Here is an 8,618-nt window from a genome sequence, read left to right as displayed (position 1 = left end):
ATTTTAGGTTTTAGATGTAGTTTCTAGAGAGAGAGGTTCTCTCCTCTCTCTTAGGATTTAGGATTTTAGGATTTTTATTAGTTTAGTTCAATTCATCTTCATTCTACGTTCTATGTTCCTTCAATATTTATTTTCTACTTTTATTTACACTAATACTTTTATTTGTATTTGAATTATGTTGCCCAATTGGCTTATGAACCTTTCTATGTTATTACTTGAATTTATGTTTAGACGTAATTTGATATGTGTCAGATTTATGATTGCTTTATTTACATGAATGCTTTTAATTTAATTTAGAATTTTCCTTTCTGGCTTGGGTTAAATAATTGGTGACACTTGAGTTATCAAACTCAAGGTGTTGACTGAAAATTGGAATTCTTCAAGAATTAATTCGAGATCCAATAACTCTAACTTTTCCTAAGGAAAGACTGGAATTTGAGGATTCGAATTAATTCATCCACTTAACTTACCTTCATAGTTAGAGGTTAACATAGTGGGAGAAAAATCCAATTCTCATCACAATTGATAAGGATAACTGGGATAGGACTTCCAATTTCTCATACCTTGCCAAGAGATTTTATAATTATTAATTTATTTTCCTTTATATCTGTGCCCATTGCCCAAATTCCAAAACCCCCAATTTACAAAACTCATAACCAATAATAAGAACACATCCCTGCAATTCCTTGAGAAGACAACCCGAGGTTTAAATACTTCGGTTATCAATTTATTTAGGGGTTTGTAACTTGTGACAACCAAAACGTTTGTAAGAAAGGTTGATTGCTTGGTTTAGTAACTATACTTACAACAAGAGTTTATTATAACTTTTAAACCATCAATCTTCAGTTCTTCAACATCTTTGGATTATTTTTGGATTACCTTAGAATCCTTTGATCACGTTCATGGGGGCTGGCCATTCGGCCATGCCTGGACCATCACTTATGTATTTTCAACGGTGGAGTTTCTACACACCATAGATTAAGGTGTGGAGCTCTGCTGTACCTCGAGTATTAATGCAATTACTATTGTTCTTCTATTCAATTCAGCTTATTCTTGTTCTAAGATATTCATTTGCACCCAAGAACATGATGAATGTGATGATTATGTGACACTCATCATCATTCTCACTTATGAACGCGTGCCTGACAACCACTTCTGTTCTACAAGCAAACAAGGCTTGAATGTTTATCTCTTGGATCCCTTGATCGGAATCTTCGTGGTATAAGCTAGAATTGATGGCGGCATTCAAGAGAATCCGGAAGGTTTAAACCTTGTCTATGGTATTCTGAGTAGGATTCAATGATTGAATGACTGTGACGAGCTTCAAACTCCTGAAGGCTGGGCATTAGTGACAGACGCAAAAGAATCACTGGATTCTATTCCAACCTGATTGAGAACCGACAGATGATTAGCCGTGCCGTGACAGGGTGCGTTGAACATTTTCACTGAGAGGACGGGATTGTAGCCATTGACAACGGTGAAACCCTACACACAGCTTGCCATGGAAAGGAGTAAGAAGGATTGGATGAAGACAGTAGGAAAGCAGAGAGACGGAAGGGACAAAGCATCTCCATACGCTTATCTGAAATTCTCACCAATGAATTGCATAAGTATCTCTATCTTTATGTTTTATTCATCTTTTAATCATTAATCACCTATAACCATTTGAATCTGCCTGATTGAGATTTACAAGATGACCATAGCTTGCTTCATACCAACAATCTCCGTGGGATCGACCCTTACTCGCGTAAGGTTTATTACTTGGACGACCCAGTGCACTTGCTGGTTAGTTGTGCGAAGTTGTGATAAAGAGTTGAGATTGCAATTGAGCGTACCATGTTGATGGCGCCATTGATGATCACAATTTCGTGCACCAAGTTTTTGGCGCCGTTGCCGGGGATTGTTGAGTTTGGACAACTGACGGTTCATCTTGTTGCTTAGATTAGGTATTTTTCTTCAGAGTTCTTAAGAATGAATTCTAGTGTTTCAAGGTGATGTTCTTATCATCACCAAAGCTGATTGATTTTCATCAATTTAGCTCTTGAATGCAATGTCCTACTGAAGCTTGGCTAGCCATGTCTAATTCCTTTAGACTGAAGCTTTAGACTAACATTGCATGATTCCTAGAATTCTCATTAAGAATTTTGATATCTTTATTTTCTTTTCCACTTAATTTTTGAAAAATCCAAAAAAATTACAAAATCGTAAAAATAAAAAAATATTTTATGTTTCTTCTTGAGACACTAGTCTCATTTTAAGTTTGGTGTCAATTGCATGTTTCTATTCTTCTTGCATTCATGCATGTGTCTTCATTAATCTTCAAGTTGTTCTTGATGATTTCCTTGTTCTGATCTTTAAATTCTCTTGTCTCGAGTGTTTTTTTGTTTTTCATATGCATTCTCATTTTGTTAGTGTCAATGGTATACAAACTGCTAAGTTTGGTGTCTTGCATGCATTGTTATTTGATTTTAATTACATTTTGATTATTAAAAATCCAAAAAAAAAATTTATTTGTGTCTTTTCAAGTCAAAAAATACAGAGAATTGAAGATTCAGAACATACAGTAGAGGAATTACACAGAAAAAGGCTGGGCGTTCAAAACGCCCAGTGAAGAAGGAAAACTGGCGTTTAAATGCCAGCCAGGGTGCCTGGCTGGGCGTTTAACGCCCAAAAGGGTAGTGTTTTGGGCGTTAAACGCCAGAATGGATACTGTTCCGAGGGTTACCTGAAACTGTAGGTCGATCTCGGATGAGATCTTCTGCGTTGGTCGGAGCCGACGTGTCCGGCAGGTGCACGGCGGCCAGAGCTGGTGTGTCCGACTTGTTGGACTTGGTGGTGGTGCTGATCCTTCGTCCCCGGAGGGTGGGGGGTACCTGCAAGGGACTCCGATGCTTAATTTAGCAAGGGTATTAAGCAGGTATTGAGTAGAATCAGAGTATGAGTTATACCTGGGTGCTCCAGTGTATTTATAATGGTGAAATGTGGCCTCCTGTGGATAAGATAAGTTAGTTATCTTTTCTTACCTTTATCTTATCTTTAAGTGAGGTCATCTTTAAGGGAACCGCCTTTATCTCTATGGGCTTGGGCTGCCCTTCGATTTGGGACGTGTTCCTCTATTTGGGCCCTTTGTTTGGGCTTTCCTGTGTCTTGGCCAAGCTCTTTGAGAAGAGGTCGGGTTATCCTGACCTGAAGAGGTCGGTCTCTTTGTCTGTAGAACATCCCGGGTCGGACAACTCGACCCAGGGTATGAACTGTGCCCTTGCTTGAGCTCGGTCTTCTTTTTTTTGAGGCCGAGTCTTTTACTTCGGTCCTTCTTTGGTGAAGCCGAACTCAAGTATTTTGTTGATTCCTTTGTATCAGCTTTTGAATGTAGAACGTTTACTCTAAAAGACGCGCGCTTTTATACCGGCGCTTTTTTGGGAACGTGCGAGGGTTTAATGCTTTTAATTTTGAGCATTAATTGCCCCGTTTCCCTTAGGCTCTTTTACTTTGGATTTTGAAAACCTGAAAACGGATTCTCTTCTTTTGCTCTTTCATAACTTCTTTTCTCAGTTCTCTCCACTCTCTGCTTTTGTACTTTCTGTTTTTATTTCGTTGCGGCATCATTTGGTGTTCTCTGGCGCTTGGAATTTTGCACTGGTTCCTGTGACATTTACTTTTGTTCGCATTTTTCGTGGTGAGGCATTTCCAGATTTCGTCTTCCCTCTTTGAAGCTTGCTGCTCTTTTCCAGGTTGGTACTAGCTTTTCTTGCTTTTTCCGTTGCTTCGTTTTTAACTTTGGTGAGTGTTCTAGTTTTGCATGTTTGAAAGTTTGGATCTTTTTTGCGATCTTTTACTTGTTGCTTGTGATGTGCTTCCTTCTTGTGGTTTTTTCTTGGAATTTCTGTTGAGGCTTTCTGGGATTTTGCTGTTCCTTTCTGGTTGCTTTTGGTACTGGTAGAAGATCCGTATCTGTTTCTTACTTTTGGAGATTGCTTCTTGTCTGATCTTTTTCAAAAAGGTTGCATCTTTAATGGTCCCATGCTTTGTTGCTTTGGGAATGTTTTTGTTTGGTAGGCTTTGTAATCATTTGCTGTGTTTTTCTTTGATGAAAAAGTGCTTTGTTGTTTTGAATCCTTTTTGAGAAATGCTGGGATGCGATCTGTAGGGTATTTCTGGAAACCTTGCTTTGTTGTTGCCTCCAAAGGATGCCCCAGGGCTTTGGTTTGAGTCCTGGGATTTTCCTTTTCTTGCTTTTCATTGCCTCAGAAGTATTGACAGAGTTGTTTTCCCCTTTGTCCGAGATGTTTATAGTAACCTCATTTTCTTTTCTTACTTGTAGGATTAGTTGGCCTCATGTCTTCTCGCAATAACATTGTAGAGATGTCTTCCAGAATTTCCGAGGGGATGTCCGATTGGCTGGACTCCCTTGTTTTGTTGTGTGTTTCTGTTGTGGACGCTGAATTTTGCACAGAGCTGAGGAAGCGTCATAGGATTTGTGGGAACAATGCTCGCGAGGGGGATTACGAGCTTGTTGCTCCTGATTCTGATGAGAGGGTTTTCTTTCCGACTTCCATCGAGAGGGAGCATCCTTTCTTCTATGCCTAGGAATACTTTTTCAGCCAATTGAATGTTACTTTTCCTTTTACTGCTTTTGAAATCGACCTCTTGTGGTCGTGTAATGTTGCTCCATCCCAACTTCACCCAAATTCCTGGGGTTTTATTAAAATTTTCCAACTTCTCTGTTGTGAACTAGATGTAACACCTTCTCAGACTCTTTTTCTTTACTTGTTTGTTTCCGCCAAGCCTGGCGGTTCTTCAAAAAAGAAAGCTTCTTGGGTTTCTTTCCGGTCCGCCCAGGGCCATAAAGTGTTTGCGATGTATGACGAGTCCTTTAAGGACTTCAAGAACTACTTCTTTAAAGTTCGATCAGTCGAGGGGGCCCGCCCCTTTTTTCTTGATGAAAATAACGAGTTTGGTTTTCCTCTAGAGTGGCAAAAGAATGTAAGAATGCCACGTTACACATGGGAAATGCTTAGTGAGGTTGAGCGGGCCTTTGTAGTTGTTCTTGAAGATTTATGGGGGAAGCCTCCCCATCTGGATACAAACAGATTTTTGAGTGATCCATCTTTGGTTCGGGCTGCTTTGGGTACTGTCTGCTTTTATTTTTATACTTGCTTTCTGTTCTGAGCTTTTTTCTTCTTCTATGTTTGTAATTTGTCCTTTGTGGTTGATTTTGTGTTCATCAGAGATGTCAAAGAATAATGACTCTATGAAGGCCTTCAAGAAGGCGAAGAAGGCAACTGCGGCTTTAAACATTTCGGCCAAGGCGGCCGGAGAGGGATCTTCCCAGGTTCCAGTTAAACCTCCTGTACCTAGTTCTCCCGGGCCGAGGAAAGCAATTCCTATTCCTAGGGTTCGCTTGGTCGATCCTCCGCAATCTTTTGCTGTAGCTCCTGGTGCCCCTCCTTGTAAGAAGCAAAAGTCATCCGAGCCCTTTAACCTGGATGCCCCAGATTTTGATGCTATCGAGTTTGTCGACCAGCAAATTGCCCCCTATGGTGGGCTTTCTATGGACGATGTTTCTCTTCTTCAGCATCTGGATTTTATCACTAAAAGTAGTGTGAAGATGGCTCATATGGGTGCCGCTATATTCCGAACAATTCAGGAGATTCCGATTCATGCCACAAAATCCTTTATGGAAGAGGCCAAGTCGGAATTTGATCGAATCAAGGGTTTGAAGGAGGAGTTGGAGGTGAAGTTAGCGAAGGTGGAGAAGGAGCTGGAGAGTGAGAAGGCCAGCTCTATTGCCCTTGCTGCTTCTTTGAAGCTAGCCGAAGACATGGCGTTGAAACATAAGGATAGCTATGTCTCGGCTTATAGGGAATTGATGCATCTTCGGGAGGATTTGGAAACAGCTCGGGTTAATTATGGTGAGCTTCAAGGTCACCTTGTGGGTAGCGTAACTGCTGCCTCCGAGAACATGATGGAACAGTTCCGGGTTGTTGCTCCTAATGCCGACTTGACTCTCATCAGCCTGGACAATGTCGTGAGGGATGGTAAGATTGTCCCTGATGACCAGGATGATGATGAGGCTGATCCTCCCCCCGTGCCTTCTCTTAAGGTGTCGACCTCCTTTGTTCCTTCTGTTACATCTGATCCGGATTGCCAGATTCTAAACCGGGATGATGGAACCGTGGATGCCGTGCCCCTTCAGACTCGTCCTCCTTCCCCTTGTCCTGACGCTGCCAAGAAGGTTCCAGATGTTTGCTGATCTTTTTCTGGATGTATAGTTGGCCCGGCTTGTGGGCTTTTAAAACTTTTCATTGACATTTCCTAGTTGCTTTGTTTAGCAACTTTTTATTTTGAAAAAGAAAAAGTAGCTCGCTTTCCCTTCACGGTAGGTTTTGGTGGCCTTCCGGGCCTTATAACTTTTGTAGAGGTAGCTTTTTTGACTTGGTATCTTTTCAGTTTTCTACTGATGTTTGAAATCTTGCATTTCGACCTCTTCGGATTGCTTTGTTTTATTGTTTGTAGCTTGGATCCTTTGAGGTTTGTGACTTATGGGTCCAACTTGTTTCTTGGTGGTTCTTTTGTGCTGGTCCCTCTTTAAGTTATTTTTGTAATCCTCTTTTTTGGACCTTTGTCAGGTCTCTTCCAGGGATTACTTTGATAACTTTTTAGTGGCAGGAGTCCGATTTGGTTATGTCGGTCTCCTTTTAAGTTATTTCTGTAATCCTCTTTTTTGGACCTTTGTCATGTCTCTTCCAGGGATTACTTTGATAACTTTTTAATGGTAGGAGTCCGACTTGGTTATATCGGTCTTCTTTAAGTTATTTCTGTAATCCTTTTTTTTGGACCTTTGTCAGGTCTCTTCCAGGGATTACTTTGATAACTTTTTAATGGTAGGAGTCCGACTTGGTTATATCGGTCTCCTTTAAGTTATTTTTCGTAGTCCTCTTTCTTGGATCTTTTGTCAGATCTCTTTCAGGGACTACTTGCATAACTTTTCATTTTGGGCAAACTTTATTATGTCGGGCCCTTCTAAGTTAAAGTAATCCTCTTTAATAGGGTTGTCCAGACCTCTTTCCAAGGTTTACTTATAACTTGGGTTGACTTGGTCCGACTTCCGCACGTCGGCCAGTCTTTAAGTTATTATTTTAGCTATCCGTAAGACCTCGTCAGGTTCTTTTTTTGGATTGCTTTCGATAACTTCTTACATTATTCTGTGTTCATCTTTGCCGATTTGTAGAAAATGGTTGGAATCTTTAGATCGTCCTTTGGGTGAATCGCGTTTTCACCTTTATCGGACGATTATCTTTATCGTGGTTGGGCAGTGAATTTGTTTTTCACTTTTTGCTGACTTGTTGCTTTATAATCGGACGATGAATACTTCAGATTAATGTGTCTTGGACTCTTGTAGAATATCTAAAATATATTTTATTTAAAGGAAAATGCGAATATATACATGTGGGATTTTTCTGGTCTAGGTCTCGACCTAGTGCCTCATTAAAAAACCTTTTCAGGAAAAAGAGTGCATCCATTTAGTGAGACCTTTTACCTTTTCTAACTGTAGTACCTTCGTAGGTTGCAGGCATGCGATGATCGGGGAAGCTCTCGTCCATCAAGCTCGGACAGTCTATAGTAGCCCTTCCCAAGTACTTCTATGACTCGATAGGGTCCTTTCCAGTTCGCTGCCAGCTTCCCTTCTCCGGGTCGAGTTGTTCCAATGTCATTCCGGATTAGGATGAGATCATTCTCTGCAAAACTTCTCAGCACTACCTTTTGATTATATTTGGAAGCCATTCGGTGTTTTAGAGCTTCTTCCATGATCCGAGCTCTTTCTTGGATTTCGGGTAACAAGTCGAGCTCTTCTCTCTGAAGTTGGGAGTTCACTCGTTCATTGTAGTGGACTACTCAGGGAGATCCTTCCTCAATTTCTATTGGAATCATTGCCTCCGCTCCATATGCTAGTCGGAATGGTGATTCGTTTGTAGTAGAATGGGGGGTTGTTCGATACGCCCATAGGACTTGTGGAAGTTCCTCGGCCCAAGCTCCCTTTGCTTCTTGTAGCCTCCGCTTTAGTCTAGCCAGTATGACTTTGTTGGCCGCTTTGGCTTGTCCATTGGCTTGGGGATGTTCAACAGAGGTGAACTGGTGTTTTATGTTCAAGTCAGCCGCCAGTTTTCAGAAGCATGCATCTATAAATTGGGTACCGTTGTCCGTGGTGATGGAGTATGGTATTCCGAACCTCATAATAATGTTCCTATATATGAATTTTCGGCTTCTTTGAGCGGTGGCGTTGGCTAGGGTTCTGCCTCGATCCATTTTGTGAAATAGTCTACTCCTAATATGAGAAATTTTACTTGTCCCGATCCCTGTGGGAAGGGTCCGAGAAGGTCGAGTCCCCATTTCACAAATGGCCAAGGTGAGGTCACGCTGATGAGCTTTTCTGGTGGGGCATGATAAACCCCATTTTTAGGGTTTATCTTGTATTGAATTTAGAGTATTTTGATAACCTTTTGTCACATTTAGCCTATGAATTAGCATGGTTTTGTTATCTCTCCCATATTTGTGCTTAAGTGTAAAAACATGCTTTTTAAGCCTTATTTTGATGAATTCTAATTTCTCCTCGATTC

Source organism: Arachis hypogaea, chromosome 1 (genome assembly GCF_003086295.3).
Source record: "Arachis hypogaea cultivar Tifrunner chromosome 1, arahy.Tifrunner.gnm2.J5K5, whole genome shotgun sequence".
Lineage (NCBI taxonomy): Eukaryota > Viridiplantae > Streptophyta > Magnoliopsida > Fabales > Fabaceae > Arachis > Arachis hypogaea.
This window is presented reverse-complemented; position numbering follows the sequence as displayed.